The sequence below is a fragment of the Callithrix jacchus genome, chromosome 12 (assembly GCF_049354715.1).
Source record: "Callithrix jacchus isolate 240 chromosome 12, calJac240_pri, whole genome shotgun sequence".
In the NCBI taxonomy this organism is placed as follows: Eukaryota; Metazoa; Chordata; class Mammalia; order Primates; family Cebidae; genus Callithrix; species Callithrix jacchus.
In genome coordinates this window covers 27,830,001-27,844,404 of record NC_133513.1, presented here as the reverse complement: position 1 = coordinate 27,844,404, position 14,404 = coordinate 27,830,001, and the positions used below count along the sequence as shown (strand labels likewise).

General features: G+C 46.0%; 1 protein-coding gene and 1 long non-coding RNA gene across 10 annotated transcripts in view; one reads left to right on the top strand and one right to left on the bottom strand.

Annotated features, from left to right (window-relative positions):
• Positions 1-14,404, top strand: part of NSMCE1 (NSE1 component of SMC5/6 complex) — a 44,723-nt gene that overhangs the window by 12,801 nt on the left and 17,518 nt on the right. The window lies entirely within an intron of this gene.
• On the bottom strand, positions 3,131-5,450 carry LOC118146223 (uncharacterized). The gene is made up of 3 exons (XR_004731790.3): positions 5,280-5,450; positions 4,748-5,019; positions 3,131-4,361 (listed from the first exon to the last, which is right to left on the bottom strand). It is a non-coding gene; the product is annotated as an uncharacterized LOC118146223 (long non-coding RNA).

Below are 14,404 nucleotides of genomic sequence, written 5' to 3'. Positions count from 1 at the left end.
TTTTTTTTCCAAGTAAACCTGACATTTAGCTCCATGGATAAAAACTTGGAGTCTGAAGCTGTATAGTTGTGGTTCACACCAAGCCTCCAGCACCTGCCCCAGCCTCAGTTTCCTTATCTCCAAAGTGGGGACAGTAATTGTACTTAACATCTAAGTAAGTGCGTGGTTCAGGGAATTGAGAGACATGATACGTACAAGACATCTGGCGTAGGGACAGTGCTCAGTGGGCCATTGATGGACACAGGGCAGCTTGGCCAGATGTGGTGGCTCATGCCTGTCATCCCCACACTTCGGGAATCGAGGTGAGAAGATTGCTTGAGGCCAGGAGTTTGGGACCAGCCTGGGCAACGTTGCGCGACCCTCTCAATTTTTTTATTTAAGAAAAGAAAAAAATCACAAAGCAAACAAAAAAAATGGGGCAGCTTAACACAGCATTTAAAGGCACAGGCTTAGAGTGGGCCAGACCTGGAGAGTGTGTCCCTGCCCTGTGTCAACTGAAGGCATTTGGGGCATCTCAGGGGGCCACTGGGAGGGGCAAACAAGAAGCCCTTGGAGACAAGACCTGGTGCTGAGTTCTCAGTAATTGGAGATAGCGGAAGAAGCCATAGGATCAGTGTTGACAGATCAGTTTAATCAGCACTGGCAGATACTGTTGAATTGCGTGCCAGCATGGGTGGCTAGAGCTTGCTGATTAGATTTTGCGCGTTGAAAACGAAAGGTGATGAGTATGCTTATTGTATGATGTGATTGTGTTGTTTTTTGTGAAGTACAAGATGATTTTCATTGCTTGTGAATGCATTTCCGTGTAAAGGCTTAAAAGCGGACCGGAAGAAGATGCAGGACACTGGTGACGTGCTTGGCTCTGTGGGGTAGAGGCAGGGTGGGAGTGGGCTGTCAGCAGAAATACAGGACCCTTCCTTTTTATCCTGTTATGTTCCTTTATTAAAAAGAAAAGCCTTGAAGCCAATGTGACATTATTAGCCTAACCACATGACATCATTAGCATAGTCTAATGGTTGTCACCTCTGATGAATGGGATGTCAGGTATTTGGTTTTGATTCTGCATTTTTGCCCTTCTCTCTGTGTTTTTAATTTTCAAAAGAAGAACAAAAAAACTGACATAGAAGTGAGCCAAGCCAAGAGATGTGAGAAAGGATGTGTACAGGTACACAGGGACCAAGTACACAGGTGAGGGGACACAAAAAAGTCAAAGACACGTTCATTCTTAGTCCTCAGCATCCTATAGCTCCTTGCAGTGAGCTGGGAGAGGGTGAAGGGACACCAGAAAACGTGTTCCTCCTGTCCCCAAAGGCAAGCACCTCACGAGTGTATTACATCTTCTTCCCGCCCACTTTTATGCAAATACAAATGCATACATAAGTAATGAACATTACTTGTTGACTTTTCCAAATGTGAAAGGACATGAGAAAAGGTAGATGCCAGCATTCAGAGCACTGCAGTTTCTGCAGCGTGGTAGAGTTCACAGCCTGATCCCAGAGAGGTGAGCGGTGAATGAGAGTGAGAAGGAGACAGAACAGAAACAAATATTCTTTCAAGATGTGCAAAGAAGGAAGAATGAAAGAGGGTGGTGAGGGTGGCGCGTTAGAGAAGAAGCAGTTTGCAGTGTCTGGAGAGTAGCATCCCCTAAGATGCGTTCTCCACAGCACTGGACCGTGGAGGCGTTCCATGGGGAATTCTGGGAGCTTGACAATGCCCAGGAGCAAGTTAGCCTGTTGAACTGTGTTTAATTCTGTATATCCAAACCTAATTGACCTACTAATAACCTACCCTAGGAATCCCTATACAAGAATATATGATGTGTGGGAAGAGAATACATTCTTTTCGGGTGTAGGTTTACAGACTGAAGAACCCTGTACACCATAGTGATGGCTTCTGCTTCTGCTTCCGTGGACAGTGTAGCCCTCTTGAAGTATTTGAAGCCGAGAGTGAGATAGTGCTAGGCTTGAGAGCCATCCCGCGGTAAAAGTAAATGTGGTGCATTTGCACTGGCAGAGGGGATCTTTGGTGAGAGACTCTTGCATTGAAAGGGGATGTTATAGCTGTTAAGCTAGTTTCTCTTGCTCTTTAAAAAGCATGGTAGAACAATTTATAAATCGTCCTATCATAAAGACACATGCTCACATAAGTTCATTGCGGCGCTGTTTATGTAACAGAGACCTGGAACCAACCCAAATGCCCGTCAATGATAGACTGGACCAAAAAAAATGTGGCATATATACACCATGGAATACTATGCAGCCATAAAATACGATGAGTTCATGTCCTTTGTGGAGACATAGATGAACCTAGAAAACATCATTCTCAGCAGGCTGACACATTGAAAACCAAATACCACATTTTCTCACTCATAGGCGGGTGATGAACAATGAGAACACTTGGGCACAGGGAAGGGAACAACACTCACAGGGCTAGGTTTTGTGGGGGAGGGGAGGGGAGGGACAGTGGGGAGAGGTGGGGTGGGGAGGATGGGGAGGGATAACACTAGGAGAAATGCCTGATGTAGGCGATGGCAGGTGTGGGGGTGGGGATGGAGACAGCAAACCACCATGACATGTATGTACCTATGCAGTAATCCTGCAGGATGCAGGATGTGCACATGTATCCCAGAGCCCAAATACACAGTCAATAAATAAATAAATAAATAAGATTGCCAAAAAAAAAAAAAAAAAAAAAAAGCATGGTAGTGGCCCAGTGTGGTGGCTCATGCCTGTAATCCCAGCACTGTGGGAGGCTGAGAGGTGGATCACCTGAGGTCAAGAGATCAAGACTAGCCTGGTGAACATAGTGAAACTCTTTCTCTACTAAAAATACAAAAATTGGCTAGGCATGGTGATGGAAGCCTGTAGTTCCAGCTACTGGGAGGCTGAGGCAGGAGAATCACTTGAGCCCAGGAGGTGGAGGTTGCAGTGAGCCAAGGTCATGCCACTGCACTTCAACCTGGGCGACAGAGCAAGACTGTGTCTCAAAAAATAAAAAAATCATGGTAGGGCTTTAAACCTACCTCTCAATATCCTCCAGGGGTGGGTATAAGAACCCTTGTCCCAGCCTTAGTAACATGGTGAAACCCAGTCTCTACCAAACATACCAAAAAAATTAGCCAGGTATGGGGACATGCACCTACGGTCCTGGCTACTTGGGAAGCTGAGGCACAGGGATCGCTTGAGCAGGGGAGGTGAAAGTTGCAGTGAGCAGCGATTGCACCATCGCACTCCAGTCTTGGCAACACAGTGAGCCTTCTACTCAAAAAAAAAAAAAAAAAAAAAAGAATGCTTGTGTTAATCCTTAACCTCTTATCTACCTGACAATTTAGTCCTTTTCTCTTTTTTTCTCCTGTGAGTCCTGACTGTAATCTTTAATGTTGGTGGGGAAGTTTCACAGGTCACTGCAAGGAGCCACATGATGGCTTGGTACTAAGACTGAAAGTGTTTTTGCCTGTATTTGACCTTTAAAATTGTTATGATCTAACTTAGGAAAGTCCTGTAGAATGTGTCTAGGAATTGATTTATTCTTCACACTGTGTACCATTTCTTTGCGCCTAGATATGGTTCTAGCCAGGGTGAACAGGGTAGAGCTAATCTGTTTTCTCCTATCCTCATGAAAGGAAAATAAGAAAAAGACTTGTTAATGTGCGTTCTTGTTATTAGGGAGATTTTGAAGCAAGAAATGATGGGAATGATCTAAACTTAAGTGGATACTCGCAAGACCGAATATTATTAATTTCCTATCTTTTGAAGAGATGGCCAGGAAAGTCCCCTTGTACCAACTAGAAAAATATTTAGATTCTAAGAAAATTATGAAACAAGGGAGTGATTGAAACTGCAAGTTCTTCGAATTGCCATTTCCCAGGGCATTTGTCCAGTTTGTCAAAGCCCTTCTTATTCTATTGGGTTCTCTTCTTACTGTCATAAGGGGAAACAAAGTCCCCAATTCTCCTGGCTGGTGAAGAGTTTAGATTTGGTTCTCAGGTTCAGTGCAGGCTTTGGGTCGAGCCTTTCAGAACGGCGCTGGGGACCTGTGTTCTTAGGTTTTTGACCCAGGGCTTACCTCCACACGTACATTCATTCAACCAGCAAAGCTTCCCTGGGCTCCCAAGAGAGCCAGGCCTCTGTGCTAGGGACCAGTGACTCAGAGATTAAAGTTTTATTTTACCTTGGCTCTCATCAATCATACAGACATGGAGTCAGATGATTCCAAAATAGGCTGCCTTGATAGTGGTAGGCACAGGAGGCCTCGGGTGTGGTGGTTGAAGTTTTGAAACTTTAAACTTGGGAGAAAGCTTGTATTTGAAGTTTTCCACTCTTGGCCAGTATGGAGCAACAGGGCTCAATACACCTTCTTGCCTAAAATAGTTAAAAAATCGGCAAAATATGAAACACGGGACATGAGTCAGCACAGGACAGTAGTCTTTCGAGAGGCAGGCAACGACAGTTTCTTTTTCTCTTGGCACCTGATGTGGTATCTTTTCTAACACTGCTTCTCTAATTCTCTAGATAACAACTGGGCATTCCACAATTCAATTTAATTCTGACACTATCTGCCTGGAGTTAGCCTCAGATCCCACAAGTTCGAAGGCTCATTGTCACAGGACTGACCCAAGCCAGTTACAAGTCCCAGGCTACCTGTACTTCCGACCAATGGCTGTATATCAGGGGTTCCCATAACTCCCTCTTCAGGTTTGATAATTTTCTAGAATGATTCATAGAACTCCGGAAAACACTTGACTCACCTTTTTACCTACATGTTTTTTTTATAAAGGCTACAACTCAGGAACAGCCACATAGGAGAGATGCATAGGGCCAGGTGTGGGAGGTGGGGTGGCACGGAGTTTCCGTGCCCTCTCTAGGTGCACCACCATCTCAGCACCTCCGTGTGTTTAATAATCTGAAGCTCTCCAAATTCTGTTGTTCTGGGCTTGCTTTTTTTCCAGATGGAGTTTCGCTCTTGTTGCCCAGGCTGGAGTGCAATGGTATGATCTCAGCTCACTGCAACCTCTGCCTCCTGGGTTCAAGCAATTTTCTTTCCTCAGCTCCTGAGTAGCTGGGATTATAGGAACCCGCCAGCACACCCAGCTAATTTTTGTATTTTTAGTAGAGATGGGGTTTCACCATGTTGGCCAGGTTGGTCTCAAACTCCTGACCTCAGGTGATAGGCCTGCCTCAGCCTCCCAAAGTGCTGGGATTACAGGTGCAAGCCATTGTGCCCAGCCATTCCGGGGTTTCTATGGAGGTTTCTTTACACAGGCATGATCGATCACTCACTGGCCATTGGCGAGAGCTTCCATCTCTAGTCCCTCTCTTCTCCCCGAAGACTGGGAAGTGGGGCTGAGAGTTCCATGCTTCAGATTGAGGCTTGGTCATTCTGGTTACCAGCCCTCTCCTAAGGGCCTGCCAAGAGTAGCCTCATTAGAACAAAAGATGCTTCTGTCACCCATATGACTCAGGGAATTCTAAGGGTTTCAGAAGTTCTGTGCCAGGAACTTGGAGGAAGGACCAAGTAACTTTCTTCTGCCACAGGTAATAGTGGGAGCTTGCAGTACAGCTGCCCCAGCTCAGTGCCTTTAGAAAGTTTCTAGGCCATGGCACAGGGGAAACCCGGGCAGAGCTAGGCAGACTCCCTGCCTCGAGGAGATGGAGATGAGAGTTCAGGGAGACGAAGGCAGCGAGAGGCTGCAGGGCAGAGTACTTGCAGTGGGGTACAAGGCGGACGAGGGTGCACAGAGAGAAAACTTGGGATTTCCAAAGTGCCCCTCCACTCAGGGATCCTGCTGAGAACTCATGAGCAGGGCAACTTCTGAAGGCCAGGGAGAGAACTGTTGGGAGGATTAGAGAAAACAGTGCCTGGCCCAAACACTTAAGGGAGAACTAATACCGTTTCTACCCAAACTCTTCTGCACAATTGAAGAGAATATGTTACAATGACTTCTATGAGACCTGCATTATTCTGATACCAAAACCAGACAAAGACATTGCAAGGAAAGAAAACCCCAAACAAGTCCCCTCATGAACATAGGGGCTAACATTCTAAACCCAGTTTTGACAAATCTGATCTAACAGTGTTTTAAAAGGACGATACAACGTAATCAAGCAGAGTTTATCCTGATTTTGCAGGGTTGATTTAGTATTAGTATTTGAAACTCAATCAGTGTAATTCACCTTATTATGCTAAAAATTTTTTTTTCTGTTTATCTCAATAGGTACAGAAAAAAGCATTTGACGAAATCTCATGTCTGCCCTGGCGTGATGTGGCAGAAAGTTTTTACAGGAAGCTAAGGGATCCTAAGGAGCAGGGTAAAGAGGCTTAGAGCACAAGTGAGGAGTCTGAACTCTACAGAGTTTTATTTTAAAAAAATAATTAAAATTAAATAAATTGTATTTATTATATTTTTTTATTATTTTTTTGAAACAGAGTCTTGCTCTGTCTCCCAGGCTGGAGTGCAGTGGCGTGATCTCACCTCATTATAACCTCCGCCTCCTGGGTTTAAGCAGGTCTCCTGCCTCAGCCTCCTGAGTAGCTGGGATTACAGGCACATGCCACCACGCTTGACAAGTTTTTGTATTTTTAGTAGAGTGGGGTTTCACCATGTTGGCCAGGCTGGTCTCGAACTCCTGTCCTCAAGTGATCTGCCCACTTCTGCCTTCCAAAGTGCTGGGATTATAGACATGAGCCACCATGCCCAGCCCTCTACACAGAGTTAAAAAAAAAAATCCAACAGCTATTCCTGATTTTTTTAAAAACCCTTAGCAAAGTGAGAAAAAAAGGGAAGTTCCTTAACCCGATAAAGGGGATCTCTGTAAAACCTACAACTGACATCACTCATAATGGTAAAAGACTGAATACTTTTCCCCTAATCTCAGGAACAGGACAAGGATATCTGTTCTCAGCACTTTGGTTCTGGCTAGTGTACTCAGGCAAGAAGAAACAAAAGGTAGCAGGATTGGAAAGGACAATCCAGCAAAACTGTCAGTTCACAGACAACATGATCGTCTGTGTAGAAAATCCGATGGAATCTACAAAAAGTCTTCTAGAACTAGTAAGTGATTTAGTAACGTCGTCAAAGTGATATCCAAATGTCAGTTGTTTTTCTAAATGCTGGCAATGGATACTTGGAAATTGAAATGTAAAACTAGCACCATTTATGAATAACATTAAAAATAAGAAGTGCTTAGGAATAGATTTGACAAAATTGTGTTAGACCCGTACACGGAAAACTACAAAACATTGTTGAGAGAAATCAAAGGAGATTTAAATAAATGGAAAGACATGGCATGTTCCTGGGGTGGCTTGTTCCTAGCATGTTCATACAACCCTGCTGGGTGTGGTGGCTCACACCTGTAATCCTAGAGCTCTCAGAGGCTGAAGCAGGTGGATTGCTTGAGCTCAGGAGTTTGAGACCAGCTTGAGCAACATGGCAAAACCCCGTCTCTCTAAAAAAAATACAAAAATTAGCCAAGTCTGGTGGCGTGTGCCTGTAGTTTCAGCTACAGGCTAATGTGGGAGGGTTGCTTGAGCCTGGGAGGTGGAGGTTGGAGTGAGCTGAGATTATGCCACTGCACTCCACCCTGGGTGACTGAGGGAGATCCTGTCTCAGAAACAGAAAAAAGAGGCTAGGTGTGGTGGCTCATGCCTGTAATCCCAGCACTTTGGGAGGCCGAGGCGGGTGGATCACGAGGTCAAGAGATTGAGACCATCCTGGCCGACATGGTGAAACCCCCTGTCTCTACTAAAAATACAAAAATTAGCTGGGCGTGGTGGCGCATGCCTGTAGTCTCAGCTACTCGGGAGGCTGAGGCAGGAAAATTGCTTGAACCCAGCAGGTGGAGGTTGCAGTGAGCTGAGATTGCACCACTGCATTCCAGCCTGGCACCTGGTGACAGAGCTAGACTCTGTCTAAAAAAAAAAAAAAAAAAAAAAAAGAGAAAAAACATACAATCCAGTAAGAAATGTGCAAAAGATTTGGATGCTGCAGTCCAGTTGTATAGATGGCAAATGAGCACATGAAAAGATGCTCAACATCATTAGACATTGAAAAAAATGCAAACTAAAACCACAGTGAACCACTACTGCATGTGTATTAGAATATGGCTAAAATGAAAAAGACTGCGCAAAGGAAGTATGGGTGAGAACGTGGAGGAACTGGAACTCTCATATACTACTCTTGGGAATGTAAAATGGGACAGCCATTTAGGAAAACGGTGTGGCAGTTTCCTATGGTTGAGCCATTCCTCTTAGCCATTCACTCAAGAGATATGAAAATATATGCCCACACAAAGGCTTGTGTGGAGATGGAGTATCTTTATTTGTAATGGCCCCAAATTGTGAACACCTAACTGTCCATTAGCAGGTGAACAGATGAACAAACCTTGATAAATCCATGCTACTCAGCAACAAAAGTAAATGAGCTATTGCTATATGCTAGAATGTGAATGAATCTCAGAATGATGTCTGTGGAGTGTAAGAAGCTAGGCGAAAGAGTAGAAAGCCATTTATGTGAAATTCTAGACAATGTGTACCTGACTGTCACGACAGGATGGTTCAGTGGTTGCCTGGGGATGGCGTAGAGGAGGGACAGGATGTTGGATGGGTGGGAGGTATTACAAAGAGGCATGAGGAGACTTGGGGGGTGTATTAGTCCATTATCATGCTGCTAATGAAGATATAAAGGAAATAAGTTTAATTGACTCACAGTTCAGCATGACTGGGAGGCCTCAGGAAACTTACAATCATGGTGGAAGGGAAAGCGAACACATCCTTCTTCACATGGTGACAGGCAGGAAGGAGAAGTCCTGAGCAAAAGGGGAAAAGCCCCTTACAACTATCAGATCTCTTGAGAACTCACTATCATGACAACAGCATGAAGGTAACTGCCCCATGATTCAGTTACCTCCTACGACCCATGGGGATTATGAGAACTACGACTGAAGAGGAGATTTGGGTGGGGACACAGCCAAATCATATTGGGGGTGACGGAAATATGTCTTTGAAATCCAACGTGTATTTTACACTTATGGCAGATCTTAGTTTAGATTGGCCCCATTTTAAGTGGTCAGTAGCCACATGTGCAAGTTATAGAATGTTCCTCAGCTTAGACTTGTCTGGAACTTCCTCCTAATCAGATCTAGGTTTGCCTTTTATTTTTGCAGGTGTCATATAGAAGTGGCATTGTGATCTCTCTGCATCCCACCAGGTGGGGTTTGGTGTTGATGGGGTCAGCCAGGTTTCTCCTGCATACAATTACTCTTTTTCTGTGTGATTAATACGTGTGTTTTAGGGAGGTACTTAGAGACAAGGTAAGTGTCTCCTTCTTGGCCTGTACAGTGGCTCATGCCTGTAGTCCCAGCAGTTTAGGAGGCCAAAGCAGGCAGATAACTCAAGCTCAGGAGTTTGAGACCAACTTGGGCAACGTGGCAAAACACTGTATCTATATAACATTAAAAAATTAGTCGGGCCTGGTGACATGAGCTTGTAGCCACAGCTGAGGAGGGAGGATCGCTTGAGCCCAGGAGGCAGAGGTTGCAGTGTGCCAAGAGTGTGCCAGTGTACTCCAGCTGGGCCACAGAGCAAGACCCTGTTTCAAAAAATAATCCCATTTTTACCTGTTAGGTTTAAAATACTTCCCTAAATTTATTCTTATTTTATGGTTGCCAGATTGCTATGAGGTACAGTTCCATACTCTCCAGCACTAACATTCTAGAATTAATTATGCTATATTATTATGTTTTATGTTTTTAGTGAGATTTTAAAGTATCATTTTAAGAACAAGTTAGGTTAAAATGTCTACAGTTTTAGATTAAAAAATTTAGATTTAGAATTATTTCAGTGAGCAGAGTAAATAATTTGATGTTTGGGCAAAAACCAGGTAGCTGAAATACGTGTCAAAACTAGATGAGTGAATCGAGTGTCTTAGGCACATTAGGTTTTGATAAAGATTTTCCATTTTTGTCAACCCTCTTACCTGCCTTCATCCCAGGTTTCTTCCTAGCATGCTGATTTACACGCCTGTATCTGCTTCGTTGTCTAACGCAGGCCTCCTGTACATCCTCAGGCTACGTGTGTTTATGATGAATCACGGCGAAGTTGACATTTTGGTTCAGTATTCCATCCTGTCTGTAATCCTATTTGTAAGCACCTTCTCTTCCCAAGAAAGACTCGATCATGATTAAAAGCTGGCTCCCAGTAAACTTTCCTTCTGTTCTTAGTGATTTCATTGTACAGTTCTCCCCTTTGGCCACGATGAGCATTTAATCAGCTTACCGCTGTCACAGCTGGTCTGCCTTTCGGTTAATCAGGGCAGATAAAGTCTGGGATCATAACTGAAAAGTGGCAAGAAATTAGTGTGAAAAGTAACATCTAACGTGTGACTCGATGAATTTCTCAACATACGGAATTGACAGCCGGCGGTTATTTAGTGCTTAGACCAGAATCTTTGGGTTGAAGAAGCTCTGTAACCACAAGGAAGCTGATGTTGTTTTTCTGCCTCTGGCTCTTACTGGCCTAGATGTGTCCAAGTCCTGCCCGTTTCTCATGCCTGCAGCATGGGATTCTGGCCCCCATGGAGTTGCTGAGCCAGGATTTCTGTGCGCCACGCTCCCCTAGGCACGTACATCATTTGTTTGGGAATGCATTTTGAACTGAATCCCACAGGTTATGTGCTGGTGCGTGGGAGAACTGGGAATGAGGTCAGTGTGATTGGGACAGACTGCTGGCTGGAAGCCATTTTTCAAGGGCATGAGTTCAAGTCCTGTTTCTTCCAGGGTCTTGGGAAAGTTCTTTTACTTTTCTGAGTCTCAGCTTTCTGTGTTATAAGGGACATCACATTCATCTCATGGAAGAGTTGTGAGGGTTAAGCAAGAGAATACATGTTCAGTGCCTGGCACAGAGTACTTGGGGCACACCTTCACTTCATGCTCGCCACTGCCTCTTCCTTCCTTTTCTGCCCCTTAACTTGCCATCTAATCCCAGTTGCTGGGGGTGGGCAGTGGGGGTGACTATCAGCAGACCCATGGTGCTGGTGTGATAGCGTGATGGGAATTACTGTGTAGACCATAGGACTGAATTCTGTTTGTTGGGGTTTTCCTAGAAAATCCAGAAAGCATGGTCACCACCGGTATGGCACATTTTCCTCTGCTGGTTGACAGATACATCTAGACTGTCAGCTGAATGTTGGGGTACTGTGGTGAACAGGATGAGCAGGTCCCAGCCTTCAGGGAGCTGACATTCTGCTTAGAAAGAGAAAGACAGCAACTCAGAGGCAAACAGTGTGGTAGTGTGCGGTGCTAAGTGCTGGAAGGAAAAAGCATTGAGTCCCTCAGTAGAGCAGGCCTGGGGTGTGGCTTCAGCCAGGGCCTCTGCTCAGTGCTTTCTGCAGAGCTGCCATATGTGGCAATGCCTGGGTGATGAGGGGCAGCCTGCAGAGTTCTGCAGGCAATGCTTTCCAAGGGGAAGGCAGCAGGAGTGAAGGGGCTGAGATGGGAAGGAGCTTGGTGTGGGGTGGCAGAGGGCAGAGTGGGGGACAGAAGGTGGTGGGAATATAGGTTGAGGGTGGAGCGCCAGGCAGCTTCCAGGCTGGGTGCTGGGGCCTGGCTCCACTCAGTTGCATGTGAAGGACGGACAGAAGGAGAACGCTAGAGGGGACACCAGGAGAATGTTGGAGGCTGTTTTCTGCTTCGGGCTGTCATGAGTGGGGAAAAGGAAGGTTGCCGGGGCACGCCTGTCAGAGACGACTCCGGTTGGGCGCCTTCATGCCAGCCACCTCTTCGCTCCTGCTTAACCCTAGAATGGCCACCAAATTGAGTACTTCATGAAGACAGTGTGAACATAAGTGGAGAGCAGGCAGTGGCTGCTTATCCAGAGCTTGCTCCAGCAAGGGAGGCAGAGGAGTGGGGAGGCTTCAGGTGTGCCCCAAGTGGAGGCTGCTGGCTGGGGCAAGCTGGAGACAGCTAACCAGAAGCGGGGTGTCCTGTGTGATTGGTTAGAAGTACATATGCGGCCTTCTCTGGTTTGTTGTCCCTTAGAAACGGATAAAAATTGGGGAAGCTGCTGAGCATGATGGCACACGCCTGTAGTCCCAGCTCCTTGGGAGGCTGAGGTGGGTGGATCACTTGAGGTCAGGAGTTTGAGACCAGCCTGGGCAACACTGCGAGACCTCAGGGTCTCCAGAAATAACAAAGTTAACTGAGCATAGTGGCTCGTGCTCGTAGTCCAAGCTACAGGGGAGACTGAGCTGGGGGGATCGCTGGAGCCCAGGAGATCAAGGCTGTAGTGAGCTATGATTGTGCCGCTGCACTCCAGCCTAGATGACAGTGAGACCCCATCTCTAAAATGTAAAATAAAATCATTTAGGGTAGTATCAGTTACTGATCCCGCCCTGGTCCTTTTGGGCCATGATTGCAGGTTAGTTTTGGCTTCTGGACTGGTTGCTGGGGTACTGACCTGGCTTCCTACAGGTCTCACTTCAAGGCGGTGAGCTGGCTTTCTGGGCAGGTTGCTATCGATTTTGGGTTGGAGTTTTGCTTTTGTACATGGTCTGGCCATTGGCTGCATGCTCAGAAGAATGAGTGTAACAGGGCCCATTCCTTTGAGCTGCTCACAGTCCAGCCTGTGTGAGAAGCAGTAGCTGCTTATCTGGTGGGCCAGGGAACCGAGTGGCCTGTTAGTCACTGTGTCTTCTGACAGCGGGTTTCCCACCCACATCGGAATTGGGAGAAATGTCAATGCTATCTAACTGATAGGCATGGTTCGTTTACACTACAGTGTTTCTAATTTTTAAGAATTACCAGGTTAAACAAAGAACCACCACCAGGAGATTTCATGTAAACACCCAAAGCTTGGGCACTCGGCTGGAGCAGAGCAGGGTCACCTTTGGTCGAATACCTGTCGCCAGCTCTCCACCATGCCCACAGCTGTCTGCAGCTCTGCTTCCTGCCTGCCTCTGTAGGCATCGGATTTGCCTGTTTCCACTTTGCTCAGTGCAGTCTGGGCAGGAGGAAGCTTACCCAGCAGAGATCAGATCAGGAAGAGCTTCTCTGGTTTCAGGCTGGGGTGGCCAGGAAGCCTCCTCTTTCATCCTCTGCAGAGCCCCCATATGAGCTCTATGAGGCTAAGATTTCGATGAACCTGTTTTCGATGGACGTGATTAAGATAAAACGTGTATGAACAGCATCCGGAGCAAAATATATAGTAATTTATGTTTCTCATGGCGATTTCCATTATGATCTAGAACTTCACCGTGCTAAACCAGTGGGCTTTATTGCCAGTGGGACCTCTGGCCAGGGAAGGTCCTATAGATGGTTTTACTGCACAGATAGGGACAGTGAGTGGATATCCCCATCACCACTCTTGCAGTGGTGTCATAGGTTTTAGTACTGTAAGTGCAGCTGAGATGCAGGAACTGTGCCCAGCACCATAAAATATGTTTTATGCTCTGCCATTTGAGTGAGGCTAAAGAGCAGACTTTCTAATTGTAATACACTTCTGATTGTAATGCGCTTCTCAAGTTTAAGAAGAAAGGAACTCTGTGTACAGACTCAGAACAATAGGTTTTGAAATCATATGTTATTAAAATCCTATTCCTCCTCTACCGTCGGAGCCCTGAGCTAATCCACCTTGTCATGTGACACTCATTTTTCTCTTTTTAAATTCAGATTCCTGAGGGTCAAGGAGCCAAGTTATATGATTGTTGAGTGCTGAGGTATTTTAAAATATTTTATTATGGAAAAAGTCAACCAGAAAGTGAGAGACTGGTACAGTGAAACCCTGTGTGGCATCACCGGGTTCAGATGATGCCCGCAGGGCTGATCTGGATTTCTTTGTATTTATATCTGCTTACTCCATGTTATTCTGAAGTATTTTCAACATCATTGTGTATATATGGAAGAACTTTTTTTTTTTTTGATGAATGCCCAAGTCCTTTTGTGATTACATCCAACTAATGGCCAGACATCTGGTTTCTGGTCTGGACTTTGTCCCTTCCTGCCCCGTCTTGGTATGTCCTTCACCTCTCTGACCTCTCAGAAAGAGAAGCAGTGATCCTTTCTGGCTCCGCTCTGCAGTGGTCGCTGAGGGTCTGCTGAGAGGTGAGGAGCGGTGCCGCAGCCTGTAGTGAAGGAGCTGGTGCACCGATGGAGAAGGATGGTTTGTCTCCAGGTGGTTTACCCCAGACCAGCCGCTCTCCTTCTGCCCTGCTCTTGCTAGCACTGGTCACTGGCCATGCTCAGAAGTGTCTGCGGCAGTTCTCTTCTTTGCATCTGAGTGCCGGAAGGTCCAGAGAATCTTTTTCCCCAGGCGGTTGCAGGAAAGATGAGAGCTCCAGGCTGAGAGGTGAAATCCCTTGGCTCCTCGCATACCTTCCCAGCCCTGTATCCTGCCGGCCAGCCCTTCCTTCCTC